This window comes from Scaptodrosophila lebanonensis, unplaced genomic scaffold (genome assembly GCF_003285725.1).
Source record: "Scaptodrosophila lebanonensis strain 11010-0011.00,11010-0021.00 unplaced genomic scaffold, SlebRS2 tig00000024-arrow-pilon, whole genome shotgun sequence".
Lineage (NCBI taxonomy): Eukaryota > Metazoa > Arthropoda > Insecta > Diptera > Drosophilidae > Scaptodrosophila > Scaptodrosophila lebanonensis.
In genome coordinates, this window is record NW_022060538.1 from 7,219,422 (window position 1) to 7,235,771 (window position 16,350).

Consider the following 16,350-nt stretch of genomic DNA (forward strand, 5'->3'; position numbering starts at 1 on the left):
TACATGTCGATTTGGCTGATTGGCGCGATTAGCTGCTGCACTTGGTGGCCACTCCGGCTCAAGCAGAGCCTCAAACTCTGTCTCTGGAGGGGACAACGGGGGCGATGGACACGGATGGCATAGAAAATCGTGTGACGCAGTTGTAAACGTTGCGACTGGCGGCTATAGTTGCCGCCTGATGTCTGGGTGTGAAGCGTCCTCCTGCATCCTCCCTAGTCATTACTACCGAATGTGTTTGTAGCTCCTGCTCGCTCTCCATTTCTTTGGGCAGCTCTTTCTGGGAGCAGCAGTCGTGATCGAGTTGTAATGCAAATCAACGTGTTCTGCTTGTGCTTGTTTGTACTTTTGGCGATATGCAAAAGCGGTCATGGTCTTACTTAATTCTCTCTTATATTTGGCTAATCACACATTTATATGCTAAAATCAGCTACATTTTGGGCAGTCGGCCCAATTCTAGTTGCACACAAACGCTATTCCTAAGTACAGTCGATTACATATATTAAACGAGGTAATGCCCTTCATCGATATATTTTGAGAATAAGAGTCATGGGAAAAACTTAAATTAATTTTACTAAAATATCAGTGATTTCCATTACGTGAGAAATTCGAGTTCGCAATTTTATAAAAACTAACATTATTATTTGTCAAACTCAAGTTGTCTTCAATAGATTCAAACTTCTGAATATATTAAATTTAAGTCCCTTTTAATACTCTTAGCAATTTGGATTAAAAATATTAAAGAATTTTTTTAAAAAGTACACTTCTATTTTCTCTAATATTTCAGAAGCGTTAATAAAAGACCGAAATGTGAATTTCAAAATTGTAGCTTGCAAATGATAACGTCAATAGGAACAGTGCGATTTTAAAAAATGTTCTCTAATCTTCTTCGATTATATGTCACTGGTATACTTTGCAAAAGCAATGCCCGAAAATACTTTTATATTTAGAAAATATAAATGCAAAAATAACTTTGTTTTCGAAAAAGGTAGCCTTTATTTTATAAAACTTTTGTTTTTGGTTTATTAACCTCTCATTTATTTCAATTTTTTTCAGTTGTTAGTTAGAATTCTTTAAATTATCAAAATTAATCTCTTTTGTCAATAACGAAAAAACCCATTTAATCACAATTCATGCATACATTGGTTTATATGTTTGACTTACTTACTATGTGTTTTTATACAACTCAATGCGAATTATTAATAAATATAGTTGAAATCAGTTAGGTTCTGTGTTTCAAGACAAAATAAAAACATTTATGTGAGTGCATCATTTATAAATTGCTAATTCAGGAGAAGGTTTCTCACTCAAAACAAGTAATATTTAATTGGCCAAATCATCGTAAATGTGACCAAATCTGTATGCTTTACTCCCTTTTTGTATACCCTGTTCCCGTAGGGTATATTTGGTTTGTGCATGCAGAAGGAAGCACTTGCTACCCCATAAAGTACATATACTCTTAATCAGCATAACGAGACGAATCGATATATCTATAAACGATATGCTTCTGTTATGGGCGCATATAACTCAGTGCCAGAAGTTTTTCTGGCTACAGGGTACTGTCGGGCTCGCTCTTTTGTTTTAAGTAAAGCGCTTATCAAACATTTGGAATTACTTTACTTAATATATAAACAACATTCCAAGATGTAAGCACAATTTTAGTTTGTGGACTTTTCATAAATCCTGCAGGCGACATACAAATGAAACTAACATCAACCATTTATTTGCGAAATCAGTTATTAATTTAACAACTTTGTGTTTCTGCCCACTCTATGCGCCATGAATTAGCCATTTTGAAGTTTTCGATGGCGCTACCAGAGATACAACCTCCATCGCAGTTGCAACCGAATATATTACACTTCTTTACTCCACAGTATTGTCCACCGGGTTTTCTGCCATTGCCACAAGTCTTTATAAAACACTCCCTCGAGGCCCTGTTTTTGTCGATGGCATTGAACATTTTGCACGAGTCCTTTTGCCTTTTGTATTTAAATGTAATGCATGTCCCTTTACAGCATTCGGCATTCAAAGGGGTTGGACAAAATCCAAATACTAACATGAACCCGACAATGAAATCTATTAAAATAATCGGCATCTGTTACGCTTCGGGGTTTGTATAACGACTAATAAATATCGAACAATTTCCAAGTATTTTAGCAATATATTCCATAAAAATGTGTAAACGCTTTAGTTATGCACTAGTTTTGCATTAATAATGGAAATAATGAGCTACGTTACAACATAACTTGAATATTATCTAATAATTCAGAATGTAAAGGTCAGACTAGCTAAAGTTTTCAAATCCAAATTAAGCAAATCTTGAAAGGAATTTTTAATCCCTTCAACTGCCATTTCAATCACGTTACTTTCAGCTGGCTCTTTCTTTCAGTCCAAGAAGTTCTGACCATTATAAAAAAAACTTATTTTAAAGTTTTATTTCGATGGGATTTTGAACATGGCTCAGAATATTAACTCATATGATATTTAACACCAACGACCTTGTGTGAACCATGAATTTCCTTGAATGCTTTTATGGGGTCGCCGCCAATACATCCGCCTTCGCAGTTGCAACCAAACATGTTACAAGCCTTAACCCCACAGTAAAGTCCGGGCATCTTTCTACCATTTTGGCATACTTTAATGTGGCACTTTCTGTTGCCCTTTATCTTTGCACCATAATTTGCGCATGTTTCCGCTTCAGAGAAGAGATAGAACTCTATAAGTTGTGTTTTGCAACAAGCGGATCGCACATTTTTTGGCAGGAGCAATACGATTACTACAAGTAATAGATACGAAATCCAACGCCAGCTGGATTCACTCATTGCTTTGCGCACAACTCGCAAAATTCAATCGAATACCTTACAGTAACTGTATTTTTATGAACACAGCATTGAGTATCGGAATATATTGATTCGATCCATAAAAACTCAATTTTCACAGGTCGTGACAGTTAGCGATTTTTCGAGCTCTTTTTGCCGCAAACTCGACCAAATTACAAGAAAAGACAAAGCAACACTTGTGAAAATTTAATCACATTTAATTAATCAACAATCACAATTCCCAAATTTTTGTGTCTTTTAGCAAAACTATCGGCTGCGTTTCCTTTGTAACACTTACAGTTGCAACCGAATATATTGCAGGAATCAACGCCGCAATAAAGCGATTTTGGTGGCTTCCCATTTCCACATAAATCTATATGACAGAGTTTGGACTCAGACTGATAAACAGCACCATCAATGCCACTGTGGCATTTGCCTTGTTTCAACTTAAATTTTGTCAGCTTCGGCTTGCAACATTCCCCAGCGATGTGTCCAAAGATGCTTAGAAAAAGCAGAAAGAACGCACCACACTTCGCCCTCATCTTTGCGAATACTGAAGGTAGAAACATATTTAGACATCACACTAAAAACTGATTGGATATGGCTATTTCAGGAAGTTTGCAACAAACCATGAATTTAGTGTTGGTATGATAATACTGTTACTAAATAATACTAAACTGTTGCGAATCTATTAAGCAACCAGAACAGGACTTTATGAACTGCTTACATACTGAAGAGATGTAGGGTCAGGTTAGTCTGTGTTGTTTTCCCTCGACTCAATTACACACAAGTTTAAATTTCTTTCTTAATTGGAAGTTTGTTCGTGTACTCAGGAATGTTATATCATCAAATTTAATCATTTTCCAACACAGGAGATGTCTAAAAATTAAAGATTAAAAAAAAAGTGAAATGTAATTTATAAATAGCAGATTAAGCAATGCATCCATAGTAAGAAATGTAGAACTATTTCCAACAGCAGAAGAGACTTCACACTAAATAAAATTATGGGCGCATTTTTCTGTACAGTATTCTGCTGTAACGAAATTCTGTATGTTGTTTTACGCTTTTTAATACATTTTTTTCAGCCTGATTGTTAGCCCGACGTAGCTTATCAATAAAACCCTATTTGCAATTATGAAATAGAATCGATTGTTTTCCGACCAAATAAGCCGACTGTCTGACTCGACTGCAGGTAGTTGATTTCTGTTGCCCAGGTACTTTAAAATCTTCCAAGAAGCTCACGCAATGAACCCGCGAAATCCATTAGCTAATCGCAAAAGTCCGTTGCCAATAGGTCAGAGGTTAGTAACAGCAATAACGACAACAACAACAACAACAGCTGCAGCATCAGCATCAGTGTAGTGTAGAATAAATCAATCTTTTTCCAGCAATCCATCAGTTAACAGTAAACACAAATAGCCAACAGCCTTTCCATTCAGTAGAAACGCCAAAGAACAATACAAACTTGCGATGCGAGTGCAAAACAAATCAATTTGCGTAGTGGCAGAGTGGAGTGCGAGAGAGAATCCAGAGAATCCATCATCACAATTCGAGTCAATGCACTTGCCCAGCCGGGCGGACAGCTGGCCAGCCAATCTCACAGTTGGCCAGACCAGCCCAACCAAGTTGTTGCCCGCTCGTCGTACGGTTTGTGTAAATTGTTTTGATTTTCCACTTGCCGCACATTGCATCTTCATCCAGCAATCAGCGCCAAATGCTTGTGGTCAATGCCGTTGGGTGGTGTTAATTTTTCTACAACTTATTCTTGCCATTTCCAGCCGGCGGTTGGCAGTTTTCAGCTTTCAGCTCTCAGTTGGCAGTTGATCGCTGAGTGGCAGCCGCAAGAGTTATGACCCAGGAAGCAAATTACAGAATTGAAACTGTTTTGTTCATTTGGATGGTTTCATTAGCCGTCGCTGCGAAAAGTAATCTGATAGAGAAATACTACATTTACACAATCTGCGTCTTGGTTACAATATATGTCATTATCGATGAAATGGCGAGCATCTTTTAAATCAAGTTGCAGCAGCATTCCTGAATGTTGACGAGCTGCCTTAGCTTTGAACAACCAAGACAACAAATGCCATCAACGTGTTTGCGAAAAATACCTATGTGACTAGATATAGGTATAAACATATTATTCTTAACTAAATTTCTTTATTTGAGAACTGATTACAATAGTGTGTCCTTATGCTCATCCAACATTTTTCATCTAAATCTATTTTAAATTCCTGCTAATGATTAGGTTATTGAATGAATGAATAGCCAGCTTCTGGCCAGCTAACCATCTATACAAATGGTAGTGTATTCTTAATGAGAGTCAAACTATTTAAGCATGAAATCAATGACGTATATTAAGGGGAAAAGAATTTAAAAATGTAATTTTAACGACTTTTCTAGCTATTTAAATTTGCATCCGATGTGAATGCAGTTCAATAAACTAACGTATGCATTGTGCAATACAAGTATATAGGCAGCTAGTCAATTATGCAATACAACAACTATAGATCTCAACTCTTTGCAAGTGCGAGGGCAATCGGCGCAAGCCAAATGCCATAAAAGTAACTATTCATCATGATACGAGCTAGCGAAATGTCGCTGAAGTGCAAGTCAAGTCAAGCCTTATTAAGACACTCTAATCTCCAAAACTGAAATGCCTGTTAAGGCTATCGAATTGTTTATTTGTTTGTGGTGCACTTTTATGCACATAAGTGCTCCATTTAGGTAAAGCCAATAGATTAATCACGAGACCCGAATGGTTTGCCATAATTAGTTAGCTTATTAAAGACAAACAAAACATATCGAAAAACAAAATGAAAAATGCGTGCGGCGAAGCCAAATAGCAATTACTTGTAAAAAACCAATTTGCCGCTAAGTAAGATCGGCAACAAAGTATAAATCTCAACACGATTCTAATATATGTGCACATGCCAAATTGTAGTTAGAACGAGTTGCTGCTGTTGTTGTTGCCGTTATTGTTATTGCTGCGGCTTAGCTGCGACCATAAAAACATTTATAAGTCTCATTATTAAGACCAGAATTTCTTGTCATTGAGCAAACGACTTTCTCCGCGCGCGGTTAGAACTCTTTCGTGTGGGGAACGGCTACAAAAAACAAACACCAACAAGATATTGCTGCTGCGGATGGCTGTTTGGTTGTTGCCATATTTCGATGTTGATTTTTCGTTGCCACAAGTGGGCTAAAGCACGTGCGGCACTTGCTCTTTGAAGTGACGACATCGAAGTGCGTTGCACTTGACAAGTTCGTGTCTTAAGTCTTTTGTTTAGTGGCTTGTAAAACGCACACACTTTAGGACCATTCTGTCTTCTCTTCGCGTTTTCCTTCAATTTTTACGCTGCAACAGCCCAGATGCTGCGACCAAATAGTTGACCCACTGACACAAGCCCTGAAAAAGCGCCAAAGCCTCACGTTGACTGACAGCCGTGGCAACACTTGCTCGGCTAATAAACGACTATGTATACCTATGTTGCATGCTGCATTTTGTTAAGGTTTAGCAATAGCGGTTTCTCTTTTTCTAGCAGACAATTTCATTTTCTAGCCAAGCGTTTGGCTAGTTTCATTTTCATTCGTTTTTGGCAAGCAAGTGGCGCATAAAAAAACCGTTTTGCATTTAATGATGGCTCTGCTTGTTTTTCTCCACAATTTTGTAGTTGGCCGGGAGTCAGATCTCGTTCTCACACTCTTTAGCGTCGCTTGCAATGAAAGAATATTTGACAAAATGATTGACAAATTGCAGTGCCCAGCTACTGAGTGAAACTTAATTGGCTCGTGTACAAAATATCAAATAGACCCATCCATCCATTACATACTTAAGTATATAAGTATGTATGTATATCCGGGCGTTTTGCCTGTGTTGCCAAACACATCTTTGGCCAAATCTCACGCACGTATCATAAATTAGGCAATAAATTGCAAATATTTAGTCGGCCCACCCGCTAGGCATGAAAATTGAATTGTTTGTTGGCTCACGAAACTCGACAGCAACTACAAAGGCATAGAAGATGCAGACACAAATGCAACACGCCCACGAAACGCGCACACCCACGCCCACATTGCGTTACCAAGGCTCATTAGAGTGCCCAAACAAATATCGTGTGATAAGTTGTAATTTTTGTTGTTCGCCCGGATGAATGCCGATTCTCAAGGCGTGCAGTGTGCAGACTCTAACTCGAACTCTTCGCAGCTTCCTCGTTTGCGCCTGGTGCTCTCTTCAAAATTAATGTACCTACATTAAGTTAAATGATGGCAAATATTTAAAAATATCGACTGAGGCAACTGCTGGGCATAGAACTGTTTGCATGCCTCGGCACTAGCAGACAGGTGTTGCTGAAAATTAATGAGCATTGGCCTGGCGCGGTTATGTCATTATGTCTCATTAGCACATTGTAGACATTGGGCGCAAATTAAAATTAAGAGCTGCACCTCTTGCCACCACCAAATGGCAAGTGCAGCGGCTGGCAATGCTTGCCACAAGCTTGAGCGAAAGCTTCCACTCCATTGAGTGCAGCTCACAGCTTGCAGTTTTGCATGGGCATCCCAGACTCAAAACTGGTTTCTTGCCGCAAAGCCAAAGTCACGTAGCAAAGGCAAAAGAAATGAGCAAAAATATGTTGAGTGCAGAAGAAGATGTTACGGCTTGTGAAATAATGAACGAGGCACTCTGAACGCTTGCATGCAACAGCGTTTTTATTCTTATGGTTGGCAATATAAACGAAACTTCCTACCAGGCTCCAATTTCCATGAAATTTGTAATGAAAGTCCACTGCAGGCCGACGCGGCAGTTCAATCACAATCTTAAGAAAGTAAAGAAGCAGCAGCAGCAGTGGCAGAAAACGCCTTCACTTTTTGAAAATTGCCGGGCAACAAACCGCCAATTGCCAGACATCATTGTAAGTGCATACAAGTATATATAGTAAGTATGTGTGTTTGTGTGAGTTTGAGGCAGCTGTTGCAATCAGCAAAATTCCAACATTTCACTTGCTCGAGAAATTCAGCGCACTCTTTTTTTGCATAGAGAATTTCCGAGTTGGGTTTCTCGGTTTCGTGTCAACACATTTCATTTGCAAGCCAGCAGCACAACAACAACAATAACAACAATACCAACAATAAGAAGAACAAGCCACCACAACATGTTGCAACAACAGACACCAGACACGGCAGCGACAGATAATCAAAAGTCAAACTGGCAGGCAGGCAGGCTATCATTCATTCACTTCAGCTGGAGCTGGAGCTGGAGCCTCAGCTTCGTCTTTAGCTGCAACGCGTGGGCCACTAAGTAAGTGAATCTGTGGCCCCCAATGAGGTCAGCTTGGTTCGTGGCCATACTTCCTTGTCGCTTATGTTGTCCATGCTGCGTTGACAGAAGCTGGAAAGTGTGTTTCTCACTTTGTTGCACACAATCCAACCAAAGACACTCAATTCAAATGCATATATTGGCAAGCATTTGAATAGATTTGCTTTTCAATTCAAATGAATCAATCATTTCATAAATATTTTTCCAAGATAGATCGTATTATCTACAATGAGATTGATGGAGTTCTCCAAATGGCATTATTTGTTGCTTATTTTTTGTAAAAGAAAGTCATACTTCAGGATCGCATAAACCATTAATCGTTACAATTCCTCATGCAATTGAAAATTCAGTAGAATAGCAGAAGGCACAAAGCCAAAGAAGAAATAAAATTTTAATACAAAATGTATAATCATTTGTGACTAAGACCAATAAGAAGGGAAGACATATGGCACATCTCAATAGAGAAAATTGATTTATACAAAAAGTTTTATAGTTTTATAGCACTTTAAACACTGAGAAAGACAAGATTGAAAAATAAATGCAACGGTTAAATGGAAAAAGCTGGACTATTGAGTTGTAAGCATTTATAAAGAGAAAGACAGATTGCAGATGAATTCGCAGCCCAATTTGATAAAATGGTGCAACTTTTTTCATTTTTTATTAAAATTATACCTACATGTGGGTGAAATTTGTCTTGCTTAGAAAATTGTTTCACGATTTTGTGAGGATAACCGGGACGTAAGGAAACCAAGCTTTAATATTGCTTAAAAATATAAATGGAAAACCGTTATTTAATAACTACAAATAATTTTTCAACAGAGCACAGATAGATAAAATTGTTAAAATTCTTTCAAGTCGATCTTGACAAAAATTAAGAATGATAATAAACGGAAGGAGGATAATCTGAATTTTAAGATATGACACTTTAAAATGATTTATAGACGACAAGTAAATGAACCGGCCCTCTCGAATGGATCTGTAAACACGAATATGGTCTACGGAATAAGAGATTTGTTAAGAAATGAAATTCATAAAGAATATTTACAAAGTCTGCCAGTAAAGGAAAGATAGAACAGGAAATAATAAGCATAAGAAGCTATAAACGAGTGGCGCCTAAATTTTTAAAATGATTGTGGGTGAATATTGAAGTGTTCTGATTATTATGTTTATTGAACCGTTGCTTCTTCGTATCTGATGCTTTCTTGAAAAGAAAAAGGGTTTATTTTGGCTTTGGTTTCCCATCAAATTCTGATCAAATTTGAATTTTGGTTTACTTTGTTTGTATTGCTGCTTATCTACCACTTGAAGCAGTCTGGCTGAAATGTGAGACAAATGTGGGTCTATTGAAGTGGCAACCACTGTAAATAGTTTCACTTTTCATATATGTAGCATATGCATATTTATTTATGTCCGTATGCTCAACATGCCGACGACCTGTTGAACTCGTGCCTTGCAGCATGCTGGCTGGCAGAGCTGCGATGGAAAAAATTATATGGGTCATTGTGCAGGTACAACCCGGCACTTTATTTGATTGTCAAACAGTGGCTAGCGTTGGTAATGGTATTAGTATTGGTATTGGTATTGGTATTGGTATTGCCATTGTCATTGCCATTGTCCATTCCCATGCCGATGTCGATGTCGATGCCGATGCTGCTTCTGCTCCTTCTGCTGCGGCGGTTCTTGCTGCTGTCGTTGTCGTTCGCTGTCAATGTTGCTGTCATTTTTGTCATGTGGTGTGACAGGCGTACAAGCCGCAATCGCAATCGCCATTGGAGCTGCAGTTGCAGCGAACTGTGGGCAACTGGCGCATAGTTTTGTGAAAATCAATGCTTGAGGCGCATGCGCGGCATACATGATGATCTTTGGCTTGCAAAGGAACCTGAACATCACCTACTACAACAATTTAAAAATGTTAAAAGGCTAACGGACAGCGTCAAAATTGAGTGCAGATCCGCGCTTCTCCAAATTGATGGCCAACAAACACATCATTAATCAAGCGAGCAAGTGGCCAGAACCAGAGAATAATAGTGTTGCGTGCGTCAAATTTACTGCGGTCGGTCGATTGGTCGGTCGGCACGAAATGGCAATGGCCAAAAATTTTCACAAATCATAAGCAGCTAACCGCAAAGTGCGACGCGAAGCTTCTGACACATTTCTAGGCGCGATTGCCTGTTGTCCACATCCGAGCTAATTTGTAATTTGGGAAGTGGTTACAAATTAACCCTAATTGATTGCATTTGCCTTAACGCGAACATGGAAGATGGTGGCTCCGCCAGTAGACAGTGTAGGGCTTTTAAAAGGTACCATTATGTCGAAGCTGGTTGGCCCAGCCATTGCACTGATATATATAATTTCCACATTATCATTAGCCCATTTCTATCATTGGCGGTGGATGTTGTTGTTGTTGTTGTTGGTGCTGTTGCTGTTGACACCACTCATTGCTGGTCAGAAGCTCTACTAGAAAGTGAATCTCTTGGCCGTGTTAATGAATTGAACCATAATAGCAGATGGGCTGCTGCAGCAGGGCTCTCAATAACTATAATTTTGATGCAGCTTTTTTACTAAAGTAACCCGGCACGATGCCGATCATGGCATACAAATTCACTTTCAACTCACCGCAGTCCGCGTACCTAGGATTGCTGAGCATTCTGCGCTTAGTGGGTTACACAAATTACTTCGATTTAATAACAATAATCGACTGCGGGAAAACAGTTTTACAAGGTGTTTATGGCAAATCGTGACAAACTGCTTGACTCTCTGGACAAATCTCCCAAATTGCTGTGCTAAGTTATGGCGCGTGAAAACTTTTTGATTGAGTCGAAGCCTTTGACATTTGGCAACTGGTTGCATTGAATTGGTTGGATTGGCTGGGTGCAGCGGTCGAGCAATTGAATTGGAAATTAGAAATTACGAACTCCACGAATGTTGGGTTGGGAATGCTACAAAATATTTGAGCTCTTGTAAAGCATTTGCCGTTCAATGAACCTATATTTTAATTTATTAATTGTTGCCTATTTGATTATGAAAGCTATTGCCCAATGTACTCCCAATTTTTTAATTATCATCAAGTACTAATGCCAATTATCTTTAGATAGAGAAATAATTTACATACCCTTTATTTATGGCATTTTTGCATTGGGTGTTTTGAATAGAAATTCTGAATATTCTGAGTATTGGAATAAATGTAATTTTTCATTGTTTTAATATGCAATATTAAAAGTTTAAAACTGTATTGTAAATGATTAGCAATAATTACCGGTTGTGCTGCCATCATGAACTGACTGCATCACATTTGATTATCAAAACACATTGGCTCACAAATATCTGGTTTAATTCCATAACATTATTAGGTTAGGTTACTTACTCTTACATCCAACTCTTCATCTCTTCAATAACTTCTGCGGAAATTGTGGCCCGTAAGTAAGTGGAGGACCACATGAGAAACTTCAATGCTTTTGAGTTTTAAAAGTGTTTAAAGGGTTCTTTTGATGTCCAGAGGCGGCCAGGTTAGCGTTGCTTGGACGCACAGTTTTAGGCTCTAAATCGTCTAGCTCATTCGCAATGCAATTCTTCCGAACATTGCAATTTTTCGGCATCAACCTCATATCACCGTTATATGTATTTGATTACATTTTGCCATCTCTTTATCGTTTAACTATTGTATACTAGTTAGTGATTAGTCATGGTATCGCTTTATTTCTATACTTTTTATTTTTATTGCTTCCTTAATATATTTGAAACAGCTTTGAAATTGTTACTCAATAACCAACAATAATTGAGTTCCATTTTAAATAGCCTTTCCGTGGGACCCAGCTCTGTGGGACCAAGCTCTGCCTTCCACCAAATTGTGTGACCAATTCGCGAAGAATTCCTAATTTGAATTCTGTGCATAGATGTCTATTATTAAAAAGATTTATCTAGAGGTTGGCACGAATCTCCTTTTATGGATTAAATAATTTCCTTTTAATCATTCTGCTAGTCCTTGTACACTTTCCTCCTCTATTTGTGGCTCGTGAGTATGCAAACAACGACTCTCTTAGAAAGTAAAGGTGCATTTTGCATATTTAATTACGAGCCGCCTGCAAGATTCAAAATTCGTTGACTAGACGGCATAAATTGTGCTCGAACAAGTGAAATTTACCAAATATGGCAGTTCAACTGCCAGCAGTTACGGCTACTCAACTGCAAGTCAAATGGAAGTCAAATGGGAGTCAAGTCAGTTTGATGTGTCGTCGTCCGGTGCAGAGCTAGACAGAGAGAAGATAAAGCACGCAAATGTGTTGGCCATGACTGCCGTTTTGGCCAATTGCCCATATAAATACAACGCAAATTTCTAGCATAAATTTGTAAATCTTTTGTGTGTCACCAACGTTGTGGTGGTTATTGTTGTCGACGCGGCTTTTACGGCAACTTGTCGCAACCAAAATATTTTATTGTGCGCATTTAAGCAAATTAGTTACATATTCTAACAAAGCAAAGGCAGCGGATTTTGCCACAATTGCGGGGCGATTTCGACCTTTCACTATCTCTAAATAAACGGTGAATAGGGTCAGTAGACTGCTGGTGCTGGTGCTTGTGCTTCTGCTAGTGCCGGTGTCGGTGTCGGTGCTAGCTTTTTGGACTGTCATCCTAACCAGGCATTGTCGTTTTGGCCGCTGCAGATGCTGCTTAAGATAGCATTGAGCAAAGAAAACATGAGGTGACATAGTGTAAACACCACTCATATCTCGATCTAGTTTCGGCCATTGAAACTTGCCGGACAAATAAACGAAACAAACAGCACAGATCTTTATCCAGAGCAACTGATAAACAGCTTCTTTTCAATTTCTGGCATGTGTAGCTTTTCCTTTTAACATTCAAACATGTATGTACGTAGGTTGTTGATTATTACTGATATATTTTAGGCAGCATATTTCTGCTTAAAAGGAAGTCCTTTCAGCCTGGCAACATCATTTCGTTAAGAAGAAAGCGGTTAAGGCCCGTTTACCTTTGTTGCAGCCATACTAACATGTTATCAAATAACATTTCCCGTTGTCATATGGTTGTAAGTTAATCTGCCTGTTAACTTTTAGTAACTCTTGGCCCAATGAATGTTTGTAAGCAATTTAGAAAGCTCTTTCTGTTTGTTATGAAAAGATAAATAAATATAAATAAATAATTTTTTAAACAATTTGGTGTTTGCAGTCTTCATCTTTAAATACTCACCAAAAACCAAAATAAGTTAAAATATAGAATGTGGTTAGGAAAACACAATCTCCAACATAATCAGCAACAAATTTTCAGAATTGGTAAACAATTGTAAGAATTATTGGAGAATTCTATTCTAAAGCCCAAATCTATTGGTTACAGCACTCAGAGTATTATCTTAGAGGCTACCACAGACATGGAATATGTAGACTACAGGACCTTTGCTTGCAACCGGGTGATTAAGTAGTTCATTTTTCCAAGCAGGTACCACTAATTATCAGCTATTAGAAAATAAATCATAATCAGCTTCGTTAGCCACCTTGTAGAATCGAATACTTGGGTTAACTACTAATTCATGCTGTACTTTTGCAGTTCGCTAATTAATTATGCTATTCTTTACGACCCTACTGTCTTAGAAGATAAACAAATTTGCAATGCATAAATGTTCAACATTCAATTATCGCAGAAACAAGCCGGGCAATTAGATAGCCAGCTAAATTATGCCATACAGATTTACGAGTATTCTCACACCCAGCGCAATAAATGGAAAGACGCCTTGGACTTTTTACAAAGAAAAACGCAATTCATTTCATATGCTAATTGGAATTACACGCACGTTAAGGAAGATACACATCGCGCGCAGTTCTAATTGCCTGGTCAATGGTCTTGGAGGCATGCACTTTTGTTTTTGGGTTAACAGGTGATCTCTGAGTCTAAATATCTTATTTACAATGAACTACGAGTGAAAATTCCCTATGACCGCTAGCCAAACACACCGACGCCTCCCAACGGCTTATTAAGTTAGCAAGCGGTACTTAAGAACACAAATTTTGTGAGACCATAATTAGCATAAATTTATTGAACTAATTGCTTCGGCTTGTTGATGGCTCCACTTTAGTGTGGGAAGTAAAATAAAGCATACGGCAAATGCTGCATGCAACCTAAGCTTTCATTAGCTTAGATGATCTGCACTTAGAAAAACAAGATAGAACGCTACAGTCGAGCAAGCCCGACAGTAAAATAGCCTGTACTCTCCACAAAAAAGAAAAATTAAAAAAAAAAAAATTAAAAAAAAATTAAATTATTAAAAAAAATGAATGAATGAATTAATTAAAATAATTAATTAAATTAAATTAGAATACATGTTTATGTTCAGTTTAAACAGCATACATTTACATCACGTACCTATGCGTGTTCATATGCGTGTATGTATGCAGCACAAAGTTGAACAAAAGCAGCAACAACAACAACAGCTGCGGGCAGCGCTGCCGACAGAGCTGCAGGCAGCGCATGAGCAGCGATTTTACTTATGGCTATAACTTTCTTCAGAATTGACCTATCATGATGAAATTTGGCACACGGACACATTAGTACTAACTGGATGTACCTACCAAAATTGATTTTTAAATTCCGAGAATTACGGAAGTTATAAGAACAAATACGAATTGCGGGGGAGTGGGGGGGTGTATCAGAAAAAATAAACAAACTCGTTCTGCCTAGGGCTTATAGGAACCTTGATACCAATTTTGGTTATCCTAGCTCTTGTACTTACTGAGATCCTTGCGCTCATACAGACAGACGGACAGACGGTCAGACGGACAGACGGACATGGCTATATCGACTCGTCTTCTCATCCTGATCAAGAATATATATACTTTGTGGGGTCTGCCACGCCTCCTTCTGTGTGTTACATACATGCGCACAAAACTAGTATAGCCTTTCACCCTTTGGGTACAGGCTATAAAAATATAATCTTAACACTGGGCTGCTCTGGGATGCATTCAGTATACATTGCTCTTTTCATAGATCGCTAGCACAATCAGCTCCAGGCCCAACATAAACATCTCCAGTGAAGTCTTATATATGTCGAATCAACTTTGTGTGTTTAGTACACCTAAGTTGCTGTTCTAATATGGTATGTATTACTTATGTCCCTATCTAGTCAACTAATCTTCAGGTCCCTTCTAATGTAGCAGAACAAATCGTGCTCCATTTCAACTCAGAATCTCCGCTCGAATGCGATTCAACGTATTAGATCTCACCTATTGCTTAAATGTATCATTCTATAGTTCATTACAGATTCTCACAAGATGCTAAACAAGCGACTTAAATATTCTTTGAAACTCTTATTTCTTCAAGTGTTGTTGCGGTAACTCTAGTTGTTGTTGTCGCTGTCTCATTACAGCATTTGGCCTCGAGCAAAATTTGGTTAATTGTTGGTTATTTGGGCAGGCCTGCTTGCCTGCCTGCCTGCTCATAAATTATGCAATGTACATATGTTTGTGGGCTTTGAACCGCGCCGCAAGCCCACAATCTCACAAGCCCAGCTCTGCGCGCTGACTCTCTGACATTCTCACGCCGCGCATTTGTCAACACGCCACTGCAAATGGCATAAGACATAGGAATTTTTACTAAGGAAATGCTGTTAAGGCTTTAAGGCAGCAACATTTTGATGTATGAGCCTGGCCACTTGCTGCCACTTGCCGAGCGGCAAACACATAAATTCGCATATCGTCATTTTGGTAGCTCGAACCAATCGAGCAATCGCCGATTCGACCAATCGATGAGCAGGAGCAGCCACAGTCAAAGCAGCTGCTTGTGCTGGTGCTGGCGCTGGTGCTGCTGATCCTCTGGCGCTCGCGAAGCCTCCATGCCGCCCGTTCATTTGCACATCGTAGAAAATTTCACAGATTTATCATTTTTATCGCGGTCGTGGCGAACAGCAAAACGAAATTTATTAAAATGTGCAACTTCGAACCGGTTGGCCAGCGTAGAACGCAAATTTATGGCCAGCTTGCTGAACCAAAATGCAATCGCTGCCTCTAAATTGGAGCTAAGCTTGAAATTTCTTACGCACTTTACCGTTGCCCCAATTCACTTTTCACGCACCCAAGACACCTACACACACACAGGTACACACACACAGGCACACTCCTGTTCACACTCTGCTGATGCGTAGCGACGTTAAGTGAAAACTGCAACGACTTACGGCGCCTTGTAACGCGTGTCCGTCGGATTAGATAAGAGAGCACG